Source organism: Felis catus, chromosome A1, assembly GCF_018350175.1.
Source record: "Felis catus isolate Fca126 chromosome A1, F.catus_Fca126_mat1.0, whole genome shotgun sequence".
Taxonomy (NCBI): domain Eukaryota; kingdom Metazoa; phylum Chordata; class Mammalia; order Carnivora; family Felidae; genus Felis; species Felis catus.
The window spans coordinates 228,337,632-228,353,732 of NC_058368.1; the positions used below are offsets into that span (position 1 = coordinate 228,337,632).

The 16,101-nt window shown below is 39.2% G+C and overlaps 1 long non-coding RNA gene across 2 annotated transcripts; it reads right to left on the bottom strand.

The window, feature by feature from the left end:
* Window positions 1-2,479: 2,479 nt before the first annotated feature.
* LOC109492220 lies at window positions 2,480-15,839 on the bottom strand. Of its 2 annotated transcripts, none has more exons than XR_006586299.1 (3): window positions 15,794-15,839; window positions 6,426-6,633; window positions 2,480-2,787 (listed from the first exon to the last, which is right to left on the bottom strand). It is a non-coding gene; the product is annotated as an uncharacterized LOC109492220 (long non-coding RNA). The 2 variants fall into 2 exon arrangements; XR_002736233.2 differs by lacking the exon at window positions 15,794-15,839 and adding an exon at window positions 7,755-8,476.
* Between the last annotated feature and the right edge of the window lie 262 nt (window positions 15,840-16,101).

A 16,101-nucleotide genomic window follows, 5' to 3' on the forward strand; every position in this document is an offset into this window, starting at 1 on the left:
GGAACTAATGGACTATGTTCCATTTTGTGGAACATGGCTCTTCTTCCAGATCACTGTGGCTGCCCTGAGGAGAGGGAGGCAGCAGAATTTTCCCCTCTGCTCCCCCTCTCTTCTCTACCATCTTCCAGGTCCACTCCTCAGCACCTGTCTATAGGCCTCTGGCTAAAGGCCTCTTGATGGCTCTTTAACTGGTCTTGTACCCTTTGCCATGGGCATATGTCTCCATTATCCTTCCATCAAAACTTGCCACTGCATTTTGAGTCACAGTTCCTAGAAGGAGAGCCAGGGACTCAGATTCATGCCTTATACTGAGGGAGGGCTCTCAGGAGAAGTGGAATGAGGAAGCAGGATAGTGTGTGGGAAAACCCTGACAGATGTGGTCTTGGCTTGGACGCTCTGGGGCATGACCTGCACTATAGGCTCACTTTGCCTTGAGGTATGTGAGGTGGCTGTTTGTACCATGTGTCAGTCAGTGATTGACTATGGGCTGCCCACCGCCCCACCCCCACCCCCCAGGGTGAGAGCTGCCTAACGTTTCAGGCAAGGCCTACTGCAGTAGGGGCAGTCTGCAGGAGGGGCAGCTGTGAGCCATTAGCAGCCAACACTCCAAGCATCTGGAGGATAGATTCACCTGGAGGATAGGTTAAGCTGGGTGCTCTGCTTGATAGGGGTCAGGGCAGAACACCAACTGCATCAACTACACATGCTCTCTGCTCTTAGGTCAAGGTTTTATATTAACCTCCAAAAAATGATGAATGCCTACCACCTTTTCTCTCCCAGGAGTGTTTGCACTGTGTCCTAGGCAGGAGGAAGAGCCATGATGGTGGAGCTAGCTATAGGCATTGCGCATGACTGGTGTAGAGAATGCTTTTAGGGAGCGGTTGGGACTGTTCTGGTACCTCCTTTGTTGTCATATTCACATAACATAACTGTGGTCCCAGCAGCAAGTCTGGTGGCTCTGTTGACTGCAAATATTTCCTGGCAAACATCAGTGCAGCGTGATTTGATTTGTGCTTTGTGTATATTTTGAGAGAGCCGATCCTCCAACCCTCCAGCATGCACAAATCCATTACTGACATGCTGAGTTACACCAAACATAGGTTTCCTGAAGCTAGTCTCTGTGATTCTGGAATCACAGTAGAGATGGCTGCTAGAGTTATGCAGTTGCCTCAATAGTAGAAATGCAGATTTGATTTTATGCTCCCCCCATTGGAGAAGATGCTAGTGAGATGGCAGAATTTAAGTGAAGTCTCTCACTGAGTTTTTAGTAAGCTCTTAAGCCTTGATGTGATGCAACTTGATACACGATCAAGCCTGGTCATTTTTGTTGATGAGGTTGTAAAACAATTCTGACATTGCAAAGTAGCTCAGAAAATATAAGAGAGGGTTGATCACCTCTGAAGTAAATTCTGGTGGCATTGACAATTCATCTGTGTGGATATGATGCCTCAAGCTGCATATCTATCCTTCTCTTATATATTTAGAATGCTTGAAAGTTCTCTTCAAAATTCTCAAGAGAATTCATTGTATGATGTAATTCCTAGTTATTATGTCTCCATGGAGAGATAGTAAATGAAGTCTTAGAATACTAATGTTGCTTTTCCCCAAATACAGACTAAAATTTCTCATCATTTGGATTGAGTTCATTGGCCTGGCTTGTTTACCAAGATAAAAGGGAAACATTTTAATTACATATTGGAGAAAATACATCATAGCTTCATAATATCACTAGAACAATTACTTGTCTCCTCTGTCCCTTATGAAACCAAATTAGCCTGGAGGAAATGGGTCTCTTGTATTAAAATTTATTTCAAAGTCACTGCTGAAGGCAACTATTAGAGATGGGACACTCAGAGGAAGTGGTATTACCAGTGTTCTGCTAAGATGGGATCAAGTCAAATGTGTCAGGAAAGCAATTAGTATGATTTTTCTTTCTTTAGGCAGTTGGATCAAGGTCAAGAAGAAACCTCTGTTTTTTTTGAAATTCTTACATTCTTTCTTTATTTTGGACTTTGGATGCTAAGCATTCACTTGCACAATTTTCTCCTCAAACAACATAAATAGACTAGATATTGGCAAAGTATTGTCACAACACCTAGAAATTATGAGTTTTTTCTCCTCTTTTTGTTTAAAAACTATAAAAGGTGTGCATTTGCTCATTGAAAAAAATTCAAGAAAACAGAGCTAATATGATAGAAAGTGGAAGTTCTCCCTCCATCCTCTGGCTACCCTTCCCATTCACTGGGATAATCACTAGTATCACTTCGGTGTATATCCTAAGTGTAGAATATATAATGTACTATATATTATATTATATGTTGTGACTGGGCCAGTCCTTGTGGTTCTTATTATGATTGCAAGACACTCTCAGCAACAACCATCAGGAAACCTTGGGGGATAAAATGTCTATTACTCAAGGGTCCTCAAAATCACATGGGACACCTGGGGGGCTGTACAGCAGGGTTGTGGAGAGAACTCATGGAGCTGGGGTTCTGCTTTTATTAGAGTTGAGGGTGGGGGTTAGAGTTTCAAGGGTTCACTCTTTATTGGTGAATTTAAAAGAGGAGCAGGAATATGAAGTGTGCGAAGAGAAAAAAGAAGCAGCCCAAATGGCCAGCTATGGAAATCTACCAATATCGCTAAAGGAAAGGGGCTGAGCAGGTGGGGAGGAGACCTGGCTCTTGATCTAGTCCTGTGGCTGGCATCGTGCTTATTCCAGACAGCCCTCTTTGAAGTGGTTGCCTCTTTGAAACGGATGCCTTGAATATCAAAGCTTAAGTCAGGCACCTGCATTATAAAAAAAGAGAAACCAACTGTTACTGTTAACCAACAGGTTATACAACAATAATGTATGGTGTATAATATATTATATATAATATATGAATAGAATAACTATATACACGCTAAATTTTTTGTATAAAGTCATGTATTTTACACACTCTTGTACCATTTGCTTTTTTCCATTCAAGAACTCCTTAGACAAATGACAAACTGGGAAAAATACTTATGGTTTAGTCACAGAAAATGTGTTAATATCCCTAAACATATTACTCTTCTAAAACTCGGGAAGAAAATACTCCACCACCATTTAGAAAAATGAGCAAGGAATATAAACTGAAGTTCCATAGAAAAAGAAGTGTTAGTAACCATTAAATATGGAAATAGGCTCAACTTCATTCATTCTAAAGTGGATAAAAATATAAATTTACACTGTGACACTATTTCTCACTTATCAGGTTGACCAAATTCTACAAGTCTGACATATCCTCTGTTGATAAGCAAGTGAGAAACAGGCATGTTCACACAATTGCTGATGGGAATAAAACAATAGACAATCTTATGGAGAGCAGTTTGGCAACATCTAGTAAAAGTGCATATGCATTTACCCTTTGACTCTGCATTCATATCTATGAAATTTCACTTCAGTGTTTTGGAAGATACACTGGAAAAAAATACAAATTTATATCTGAGAAAAGGATTTATCGTAACAATAGTCATGAGCAAAAAACTGAAAATAATATAAAATTTTTATCAAAAAAGGAGTGGTTGAATAAGTGCACAATGCAGCTGTAAAGGGGAATGAGGAATATCTTCATGTACTGATATATTTGGTGTACATATATGGACATATGGATCTGTGGTACAAATTACGGGCATACCAAAACTATGCATATAAGTATATTGCTTTTTTTTAGGAGTCTCTATGCCCAATATGGGGCTCAAACTCACAACCCCAAGATCCAGAGTCACATGCTCTATCAACTGAGCCAGCCATGCACCCCTAGAGTATATTGCTTTTAATTTTAGGAATCTTAGGAATATATATATATACCAAAACCCATGCCAATGGCAGTCACCTATTTGAAGAGAGGGATTGTTATGGACTTCATATTTTTTCCTTTAAAATTCACATATTGAAATCCTAACCCTTAATGTGATGCTATTAGAAAGTGGACCTTTGAGAGGTGCTTAGGTCATGAGGTGGAGCCTTCAAGAATAGGATTAGTGCCCTTATAAAAGAGACCCCAGAGAGCTTCCCTCCAACCACGTGAAGATACTGTGAGAAGATGACCACCTTGAACCAGGAAAAGAGCCCCCGCTAGACACTAATGCTGGAGGCACCTTGATCTTGGACTTCCAGCCAAGTGTGAGAAATAAATGTTTGTTGTTTAAGCCACCAGTTTGTGGTATTTTTGTTATAGCAGTCTGAACGGACTAAGACAGAAGAGAATAGAGAGGACCGTGGAAGAAAACTAGACTTCTCGGAGTGTATCTTTTTATTTTTTAAATAGTTTTGACTTTGGGAGCATGAGAATGTTTTACATAATTACAAATAAAAATTAATTAAAAATTCAAAAGGCCATCCTTAAAATAGAGGAAGAAAGGTAGAAAGAAAGAAATTTTGTTGTTTTGAAACAAATAGATACAATGGCAAAACAAATATATAATTATAGTAATGTCATTAGCACCCAACAATTTTGTCATAAGAAAAAAGATTCTCTCTGTAAAAAAAATTTTTTAATTAAAAAAATTTAAAAGGGGTGGCTGAGGGTTCAGTCAGCTAAGCATCTGATTCTTGATTTCGGCTCAGGTCATGACTTTAGGGTAAGGAGATCAAAACCCGAGTTGGGCTCTGCTTAAGATTCTCTCTCTCTCTCTCTCTCTCTCTCTCTCCCCCTCTCCCTCTGCCTCTCCCCCACTCTCTTTCTCTCAAAAATAAAAAAAGATACAATCATAAAATTAAAAGTATCACTATGAACTCATGATTTATTTTTCTTTGTCAATGTGTACGTTTCCAGAGAAAAGAAACAGAAGTTGTGAACAACTCAGTTTTCTTAGACTCCGTTTTGCAACGGAGTTAGCTTCATACTGAAGACAACTTGAGAATGTTTAATTGAGGGTCTGAGGACAGAAAACGCATAAGATATACCAAGAACATCTTGTTACATTCAAAAGTAAGGAAGGGGCCCCTGGGCGGCTCAGTTGATTCAGTGTCTGACTTTGGCTCAGCTCATGATCTTGTGGTTTGTGCGTCGGGCTCTGTGCTGACAGCTCAGAGCCTGGAGACTGCTTCGGATTCTGTGCTTCCGTTTCTCTCTGCCCCTCCCCTATTGTGCTCTATCTCTCTCTGTCTCTCAAAAATAAATGAACGTTAAAAAAATTTTTTTTTAAAGTAAGGAAGATATCGAGGACGGCTGGGGATTGTGTTACAGGAGAGAATCCGTCTTAAAAGGATGCATTTTAGTCAAAGTGGGGCAGTGTGTATATCAAAAAGAACAATGATGACAATGGATCGAAATAAGATTCACCTCGATGGATTGATATACAACGGATTCAAGTAGGCTAAAAGTCTAGGCCATCATAAAATGCTGTCACCACTTCCCTGCCACAAAGCCTTATTGGTCATCATTGGAGTTTGCTAAGGTAACAACCCGTTTTTCTGAAAGCTGGTATGTAAACGAATAAGTCAAGTATTCATTGGCTTGTCCTGAAATACTGTATTTCAGGGGATTCAAATAGTTGATAAAAGAAAGGTTTTTGTTTTGTTTTGTTTTGAGAAGAATTTCATTCAATGTGTGAGATAGGAATAATAAAGTTTAAATGTCACTCTTTGGAATCTCCATTAAAAGGAAAGACCAGAAGCAAGGAGGTTAATTCAGACGCCAGAGAATGGCCAGATAGAACCAGATAAAAGCCAAAGACAGCAGAACCTGATATTCTGAAAGGGGGAAAAAAAAATCGGGGGTTTTGAACTTCTGGGTCCAGGTAATATGGGATAAAAGTACTTTACTGTGTGTTTCTCACTAGCAACAATGAGTAGCCCTGGACTAAAATGAATACAACAACTATCAGAAGACTCTGGAAGGTAGAAAAAGTAGCCATATTGGGTAAAAATCTCTAGACCCACAGAATGACCTGGAAGTGTGTTCTTGGAACTGTTTTCTTTTGCTTCCCACTTAACTCTCCCTGAGTGCTAGAAAAGCCTGAAAAGCAGAACTGCTATTGGGAGAAGACATTAGGAGCCCTAGGATGAGCCCATTCTTTCTAGGGAGATGACCAAGAGAAATATCTATGGAACAGAACCTTTTTGACTTTATCCGCCCTGCTTGAGGTGAAGCACAGCAAAGAAGTGATGCCTTGTCCCCCCCATCCCAAGTTCCAGCTTTGGATCCTACTGGGCAGAGTCCTGTGGACTCTCCCCACCCTGCTGCCAGGAGCCCCAAAGGTGTGTTCCTCCCCCTCCCCACGGGCATGGTGGACCCTGTAAGACAAAGCCCAGTTGACTCCACCCTATACCAGCACCTCCCCCTACCTCCCCCCACCACATTCCGCTCAACTTTAATAATTTATCTTTCGTCATGTGAAACATGAAAATTATTCTAAAAGTCAGAGGTGTACAAAACAGAATGTCCAGAGAATATTACCCCACTTGCGATTGTATCCTATTTCCATTCTCCCATTTTTCCACCCTGTTTTTACTCAAGTCACCAGTCACATTAGTTTCTGGTTTATTCTTTCACAAATGAGCAAATATGTGTATATTTTCTTGTTTTCCTTTCTTGTGGTTTTTGAAGTCTTTTTGAGTAGAATAGAAGCACACCAATTCAATGGAATTGGCTGTTGATTGGTTAACTGGAAAAGAAAAGAAAAACAATGTTCAGAGACAACAGATATCATATTTGATTAGACACATTGTATTCTAACAATATACCCACAGGAATACATTTACAACTTTTGGTGTAGGGACAAGGCCTTTTTATGAGCATACATCAACTATTTGGAGTTCCAAATTACTTATTTTTTACATAAAGCACTATGATCTGTAAGGTCAATAGACAGAGAGGTCCATTTGAGAAGTACTCAAAAGTTCACATTCTTGGTTCAATTTGTCAAGCTCACAATTCCCCGCCTTTTCACCAATTTACACTTTCATTTTATTATTGGCTTATGTTTTTATTTTGGTTCAGTTTGGGGGGAAGACTTTTTCTGGGTTCCTGACCTGAAGGCTTATAACTTAGGCTGGGCTCCCCAGCTGCAGAGTGTGAGGTGGCAATTCTTGTAAAGCTAGTTTGTTACAGAAGTGTTCACAAGAGCCTGCAGGGAGCGAGGTAGCAGGGAGGGAATGGGAGAGGTCTAAGTTCACCCAGCCTGATTCTCTGGGGAGCTCTGTAGCATAAATCAAGCAGGAATTGCACCATGGTCTGTCCTAACTTGTGACAAGGACGCAGGAACTTTGTGTCCCAACGTTACAGTGTAGTTCCTCCTTCTCTGTGGTTTCGCTTTCCAAGATTTCAGGTACCTGTGGTCAACCTTGGTTTAGAGGCAGATGGTCATCCTCTGACAAATGATCAGAAGGTTAACAGAAGCCTAACGCTATGTCACAATGCCTATGTCATTTACCTCACTGCATCTTATCAGGTAGGCATTTTATCATCTCACATCGTCACAAGAAGAAGGATGAGTACAGTACAATAAGACATTTTGAGTGAGAGAGACCATATTCACATAACTTTTATTATAGTATATTATTATGATTATTCTGAGTTATTGTGAATCTCCTACTGTGCCTAATTTACAAATTAAACCTTATCATAGGTGTGTACATATAGAAATAATATGTTATGTATAGGGTTCAGTACTAACCACGGCTTTAGGCATTCACTGGGGGTCTTGGAACGCATACCCCACAAATAAGGGAGGATTACTATAGTCAGCCATTGGCTCCAATGGAGCCAGTGGGAGCTGGGACATACCTTCAGGCATCCATGGGTGGGGAAATCATCTAAGGGGAGCCCACTGCAGACCCGTGCAGGGGTAGGTCATTAGCAGGAGCACATGCCACAGCTGATAGAGGGTCCCTGAGGATCTGGGCAGGGAACCCACAGACTCTGCTGCAATTAGTTTATGCATTCCAGTCCTTGAACAATGAAGGCATTTAAAACTCTCCCCTGGCTGAGAACCCCTGGGATAAATAAAATATATTATTTAAAGAAAAACACTATAAGATTTTTCTGTTTATTTTTAACTGCCTCCCTTAGGTGTTGAAATTTGGTATTTTCATTTTTGTTACATTCTGAATGCTTCAGCACTTCCTGTAAGACAGACATTCGGTGAAATGCTTTATCTCCGTGATCTCATGTAACCCTCATAGTAGGTCTCCAGGTAAATACTATTCTCATTTGCATTCTTTGAGAACACTGAGGCAGGCAGGGTGTTGGAGCCTGGATCCGATGAATTCAGGCATTCTGATTTCAGAGTCTTCCTCTCTCTCAACCTTGACCGCAGGACTTGCCCTCAGGTTCTCCGTGCAGGTGTCCTTTGTCTGAGTCCAATCTTAATGCCTGTATTTTGGGTTCTCTTTGTGGGGACTTGTCATCAGTTTGATTGCATCCGTTTGAGAAATCTCTTTGAGAAATCTTTCTTTGTTTTGGTTTGCTGGTGAAGCCCTCTCTAACTCAGCTTTAATTTAGCCTCTGTTGTGTTTTACTTCAGTCACATCAGTGGGATATTGATTTCAAAGAGACGTGAAAGCTTGTGGTCTGTCAGCTCTCCAGAACTGGAAGTTACCCTATTTTTCCCCCCAAAATATCTGAATTAAATGCTGTCTTTAGGTTTTGGTGGGACTGGACATTATGCAGAAGACTTTCTCCTTGTGTGCTGTTTTGAAACCTATTTTCACCAAAGTTTTTATTCGATTCCCGAAAGGTTTACATTTGATTGCTAATTTCTTATTATTGGTCCCAACTTCCAAAAGTCTGTAGTTTGGTTTCTGTCTTGTCAACACTCATCTCAAAACCAAAACTCATCTTTGAAGTAATTAGGAATCTAGAAAACAACTTTTATGCCCTAATTGGACACATTCTAGAAAGCAGCACGTTATGGAAAGTGGCAAATCTTTCTGCATTGTGAAGAACAAGCCCTTAATTTTTTACAAATCTTTTGGTCAATCAAGATTATCCCTGTTGGTGCTGTTGCTGTTGTTTAACAACAACAGAGATAGTGATAGTGATTCCTACTTAAAACACAAACTAAATGTAACAGAAAAGAATCTCTTTCTTTGCCTATATCTGCACTTTTCTACTTTAACAGGTTTACTTGATCATTAATCCATTACATTTTTTTTCAATCTCCAATCTTGTTAAGAATTTTTAAGCACTATGCATTCCCAAAAGTATTGGCCTAAATTTATATTGCCCATCTTTTCCCATGGGGACAGCTTTCATATAAAAGAAGATTTTGTCCTTTATCCTGCCATCATTTTGTGGTAATACTTGATTTTATGAAGTGCTCCATTACTGTTAGATTTGGCTAAAAAGATTTTGATAAATAAAGAGGATTTCTCGGGGCACCTGGGTGGCTCAGTCGCTTAAGCACCCAACTTCGGCTCAGGTCATGATCTTGGGTTGGTTTGTGAGTTGGAGCCCCACATTGGGCTCTATGCTGACAGCTCAGAGCCTGGAGCCTGCTTCGGATTTTGTGTCTCCCTCTCTCTCTTCCCCTCCCTTGCTTGCTCTCTGTCTCTGTCTCTGTCTCTCTCTCTTGAAAATAAACATTAAAAAAATTCTTTTAAATAAAAAAAAATCAAGAGAATTTCTCTTAAGCTCTTAAATGATTTAGAGACTTATATTTTTGCTTCACTCCCCCCCCCCCAATGTCCTTGGTATGAAAACCTAGTGAAAATAATCCAAATCTAGACTAAACTTAATCGGGACCTCAGCAAAGAATGGGTACATCACTACTCTTTACTAAAGAATTCTTTACTTCTTTGTTCTGACTTTAGGGCATTTGATGGCAATTTCCTTCTACTGTACATTTTTCTTCTGCAATATTAATAGCTACAGCAGGTTGCCGTCTTCCCACTGCAGGGACTTGGCACCAAAAAGAGCTGTGATGGCAGATGTACTCTCTCTTCTCCCCACGTAGAGTTATTCTACTTTTTCCCGGAAAAAGTTCTAGGATTCAAAATTAAAGAAGTAATGAGTTTTGAAGAACAAAGCTCATATCAGCTGCTTAACATCAACTCACCATTCTTTTTTTTTTAATGTTTATTTATTTATTTATTTAGAGAGCAAGCAAGCAGGGGAGGGGCAGAGAGAGAGAGGGAGAGAGAGAATCCCAAGCAGGTTCTGCACTGTCAGCACAGAGTCCGACAGGGGACCCAAACCCATGAACCATGAGATCATGACCTGAGACGAAATCAAGAGTTGGACACTTAACCCGACTGACCCATCAACTCACCATTCTTTATAAGACTAATGGAAAAGGGTCAACACTCCATTTAATACTGCTAATAATAAATAGTCATGTTGCTTTCCATTTGGATAGCACATTTTGGACAACGTGAACAGGGGAAGAATGCTGTTCCTGTTTTGCTCTTTGGTGCTTAAGCCTTCTGTGTAACGTTGTCACTGGCCCTTTACAAGCCAGGTGCATCAGTCAGAAGTCTGCAAGGAATAGAATTCTGCTCAAGTTTGATCAACTGGACAGACGCTAATGACAAGTGTAGAGCCCTGGCAAGGTTGAAAAAACCAGAAGAGGATGTTGGGGCACCCAGGGGTTAGCAGAGTGGGAATCATGAAGGACAAATGGAGGGAAGAATGTTCCTGAAGTCCTAAGAGAACTAGAGCAGTGATGAAGCCTTCGTGATGGGGTTTTGGGGTGATGGTGGGTGTTCAGAGCCAATGGCCAAAAAAGAATTCTTGAAGACATCTTTGGTGCAGAAAAGGTGATTTTATGAAAGCACAGGGACAGGACCTGTGGGCAGAAAGAGCTGCCCTGGGATTGTGAAGAGTGACTGATTATATATATTCAGGTTGGGAGGGGGTTAGGGACAGCATAAGTCTCTAAGGAATTTTGGAAGCAAGGTTTCCAGGACCTTGAGGGGCTAACTGTTGTTAGGAAAATGAGAGAGAGGGAGACACAGAATCCGAAGCGGGTTCCAGGCTCCGAGCTGTCAGTGCAGAGCCCGATGCAACGCAGGGCTCGAACCCACCAACAGTGAGATCATGACCTGAGTGGAAGTCAGACGCTCAACCGACTGAACCATCCAGGCGCCCCAGTATCTGTCCCATTTCTTCTTTCCTAGCCTCCCCTTCCCCCTCATCCCAGCACATAAATCTGCTGGGCAAATAATGAGACCCTCAGGGGATTGGAGGAGCTACGACAAGTTTTCAGTTATTGGGATAGTGAGTAGAGAGAGACAAAAAATACTAACATGTAAACCTGGAGATATTTGGGGAGAAAAAGGAACAAAGGCACAATACAAAAGTCTCTGGAACTTCAGTTAATAGCCTGAAGACAGACATTTGACTTTCTCCCCTTTACTTCTTGCTTCTTTGTACGTCTCCACTTCAGAAGAGAGAAGAAAAGGAATTGAGTGAAAAGAGAGAAGAGGAACTGAGTGAAGAGGTGAAAGACGAAATAGGGCCGTGGGTTAAGTAGACAGAAAGGCACAAATGAGAAAAACCAAAATGCAAAACCAGGTGCCAGGAAGGGGAGCCAAGCAGGTGTTCAGAGAGGACCGAGGGGGTAAAGCTTCTGTCCTTTGGGAGGTTGGGTGGCAGAAAGTGGGGGGGGGGGTGCAGACTTGCCCTGCTTTTATAGCTCACCTAACTCAGCCATGGTCCCTTTAGAGTTTTAATGGAATCTTAGAGGCTAAATGGACTGGAATAAAAGTTGTCGAGTGTTATGTAAATGAGGTCCGCCTACAAAAAGACCCAGTGAGAAGGCAAAACCTTCCTTGGAATAGAAGCTGATGCAGCAGTGAACCGAAAGATTGAATGAAAATAGCCAGCTTAGGCGATGGTTGAAAGGCCTAACACGTGTTACAAAATTTTGCTACTTAAATCTGCTTCTGGTTTCATGATTTCCCCAAGCATGTTAAAAATTAATGTTGTGAACTTCCAGGTAAAAAAGAATTAGAAGTATGAAATTTTGCAAGTGTCTTCAAGTGTTGGGAACATTTTGTGATGCAGAATTAGTGAAGAGCTTTACTTGACTAATAATGTGAGAACGGTAACAGCATATTTGGCATATGTGGGTTTAAAAATATTATTCTTAGGTAGCATATGTCATGGGGGACTTCAGATATGAAGTAAAATTTTTTTAAAAATTGTGGCAGCATTTGAAGGAATTAAGCTTTTCATTTAAACATGCAAACACCCCCAATCTTTTCCCCTAGTTATAGCATGAGGAGATTTGGTGTAATTATAGTCTGGGGCTGTTGTGGAAGGAAAAACAAATAACAGACCTCTTTTTTTTTTTTTCCCCCTAAGAAGTGAAGGAAACATCTAGAAAGCTTTAGAGCTACTCGCTGTGCCAGCAGTAATAATGTATGTAAGTTTAAATAAAGTATTGAAAGCACCTTTTGCCCTCCAGTGATAAAGGATTTTGCTATGCATTTCAGCGTGGTATTTAACTTTTCATTTGGCAGTGGATAGAAAATCTCTTTTCCAATGTGTATGGAGCTTTGACAATTGTTTTTCAGAGGCTGTATTGTAGATTAGAAATTGGAGTCTAGGGAGTCTGGAGGAGGCCATATGCCAAGAACCTAAACTGCAAAGACTTTTTTTTTAATTTATTTTTTTAACTTTTTTATGTTAACAGCAGATTTGGAGTCAGCACTTAAACTTGGTTTGAAAAGTGGTAAATTGAATCCTCGGGCCAGTCTATTTACCTTTTTATGTGGGGAAATGGATACTAGAAGGTTGTTTTTGTTTTGTTTTGTTTTTTCTTCCTACACTATCAACAGTTTTTGGAAAGAGAAAATAAGTGGCTACAAAAAGGCATATTCTTTAATTATTTGCATGATATTATTGTTATGTTTTCCCATTCATTAGCATTTATCCATACCCAGAGCAAATAATGTGCAAGAAAATAAAGATGGAAACATACAGCAGAACATAGGAATATTGGAAATATTAACTATTATTTCTTTTCTCTGGGCAATTCCTGACTGCAGAGTAAGCCAATGGAGAGGTGAGCTTTGGACAAACAAACAAGGTGGGCTTGGTTTTTCCTTTTCTGCATAACAGAGACCACGACTAGATTTGAATCTGAAGGTCAAATTGTACCGTAGCTGGTAATAATTCCCAAGGGTCCAAAAGAAAGATATTAATGAAATAGTAATATCACATCCCAGACAAGATGAGCGATAGTGATTTACAGTGAGATGATTTCTTCAAATATTTGAGAAGCAATCAAGTAATTTTGGTTAATTTCTATATGGAACTTATTTTCTGACACAGGCATCGACTTTACTAGACCATAAACTTTTGGAATTCAGAGTCTGTGTCTTATTCGTTTTTGCATCTGTAGCTCTTAGCCCAATCCCTGACACGTGTGTATGCTTGATACAATTATTAGATAGAAATCTATCTATATTATGCCTGGTCAGAGAGAAAAGGAAGCATGGACATATAACTGAGTGACACATTGTATGTTCTTGTTCACACATAAGACCTCAACCTCCTGAAAAGATAATTTCACCCACTATATGCCAAGAGGGTAGCATAGAGTCCCTGCTCAGCATCGGACATACAAGTTTGGTTTCCAGGAACTCTGGACACCTAGGGCAGTCCTGGAGGGAAATGGTGGGTGGAGTCCCACAAAGGCAGATGGTAGAAACAGTGAAAGTCACATATAACTGAGTGGACTGACTCCTAGCTCCATGTGTAGTCATGCTCCCGAAATTCTTGGGAGTGAAATTTTAAGGAGGCTGAGATATCCGAGTCGTTGATATCAACATAATTCTTTTGTACTCATGGATTGTGAGGTCTAGGAAAACTTCGTAATAGATTTGCTATTACCTCCTAAGAGTTAGTCCTCACCTATGGCATCAGTTCAGAGAAACTTTCAAAGGGCATGTAAGAATTTTCTTTTAGACAGCAGGTTATGCCTGTTATAAAGAATTAATATGGTCACCGCATATTGATACTGACTGGATTTATCTGTTCCTAATTGTAGAATCCTGGCTTCGGATTTACTTGGCCTCATTGGCCTGGGGATGAATAGCCTTGTTAATGAGGATGGTTCTCATCATCATATCCCTAATGTTCTTGTCATAGCACCTGCTTTCCATAAACAATTGTTGTTCCCTAACACTAATGCCGCTAATTGCAATATTGAGGGTTAATAACAGTCATGAGTGTTAGTTGATTCACACAAATTGATTTGTGTGCAAACTGTTGAGAGAAAACATTAATAGAAGAGCACGGGAGATTTTTTTATTTAAGAAAATCTGATCTGTGTACACGAAGCTTATAAAATAAATGATTGCCGAATAATTGATTATGAAAAGATTCTCCATGGTAATTTAAATGTTGATTACCAGATATATTAGAAATACAATCCAAAAAATTTTTATAGCATTTTCTACAAAAATAACCTCAAACTCTAATGGAGGTAGCCAAAGATGGATAAAAAAACAATGTCAAAAATTATGTAAAATATCTAGTGGTATTTTGAAAATATGTAAAGAAATGCTTCTATTATAAAGGCACAACATTTTCTCGACTCTAAAATGTTATGTACAATTTAATTATGGCACTTTGAAAAAACCCCGAAAGAAATACTATCATAAACATCTACATGTGATATGTTAGGCATTCAGAAACAATAAGGTGTGAAAATATGCACTTATTAGAATCTAGAACATGTAAATTAATTGCAGAAATTGTGGAGAACTTAAATAAATGGAGATCTATTCCATATTCTGGAGGGAAAGACTAAATATAATAATGATATCAATTTTTTTTCAAAATTAATCTAAAAATGAAGATCTAAAAATAAAGACTAAGGAAACTTGCATGGAGTCTGACAAATGAATGCTAAAGCTTATTGTAAACAATAGCCAAGAAAATTTGGAAATTTGGAAAAAAATATAATCCTAACAGATTATATTACAAAGGCTGACTTTGTAAAAAAGCAATAGTCACATGGATCCAAGGAACAAGACAAAGTGCAAATGTGTGTGTGTATGTTTGGAATATGCCAATTTTGTGTATGATAATACCGGTATTTCAAATCAGCAGAGAAAATTCATATTATTTAATAAGTGGTTTAAGATAGTTAGGCTCCTATTAGGAAAGAAAATGAAATTATTATATCACTATATTTACATATTAACTTCAAGTAAAATGTATAAATACAAAAAATGGAATTGTAAATATTCCAAAAGACAATAGAGACAGACACATTTATAATCTTAGGTTGTGGAGGTCCTTCCTAAACATGACTGAGCACCAAAAAGATAAAATGAAGAGGGCCAATTGATATAAAAATTAAAAACTTGCCTACAGAAAAAGACACCATTAAAAAAGTTAAAGTCAGAATGAGACAAAAAATATGCAATATATACCACCGGTAAAGATTAACATACTTAATAAAGTGCTCCTACATATAGAAAAATGAGAACAGAGTGCAAATAATACATTGTAAAAGAATTACAAAAGGCCAGAAAGCAAATGAAAAGAATATCAAATTCATTATCAATCAGAGAATTAGAAACTAATGCAATTAAATTCTATCTTTATTTTCCCTTTTGGCTTATCGGGATGCAAAAGATATTAAAAAAAAACCCCTAAGTACATATAGTTGGTAAGGATATGGAAAAACAGGACACTATACCGCCTGTAAGTGTTATAAATCTACTTCTAGAAATTGGTTCCACATAAATACTTGCTGTCTTGTGGTTCCCCTCTGGAAGGACGTGTTCAACCCCCCGCTCAAATTTGCATCAGATGCCTAGATGCCACACATGTACTGAGAGAGTATGATAAAGTTTATTACTTACATAATAAGGCTTTCAGGGGATAGCAGGCAGGTTTCCAAGCAAGTCTGAAATGAATTGAGAGCAAAGTGAAGTCGTGGCTTGGGTTTTTATTGTGGTTAGTGGGTGGGACTGGGTAGAGGGTGCTTGTGTGGGAGACAGAGGATGCATATTTTGAATTTTCAACTAGCACCAAGGAAGGGAAAACATGGTTTTTACTATTAATTTCCCCAGAGGTGGACAAGAGAAGAGGGTGATGTGAGGCTTCAAAGCTGTCAGCAAACATCAAAAAATGGAATCGGACTCATTATACTTGTGTATACACTCATATA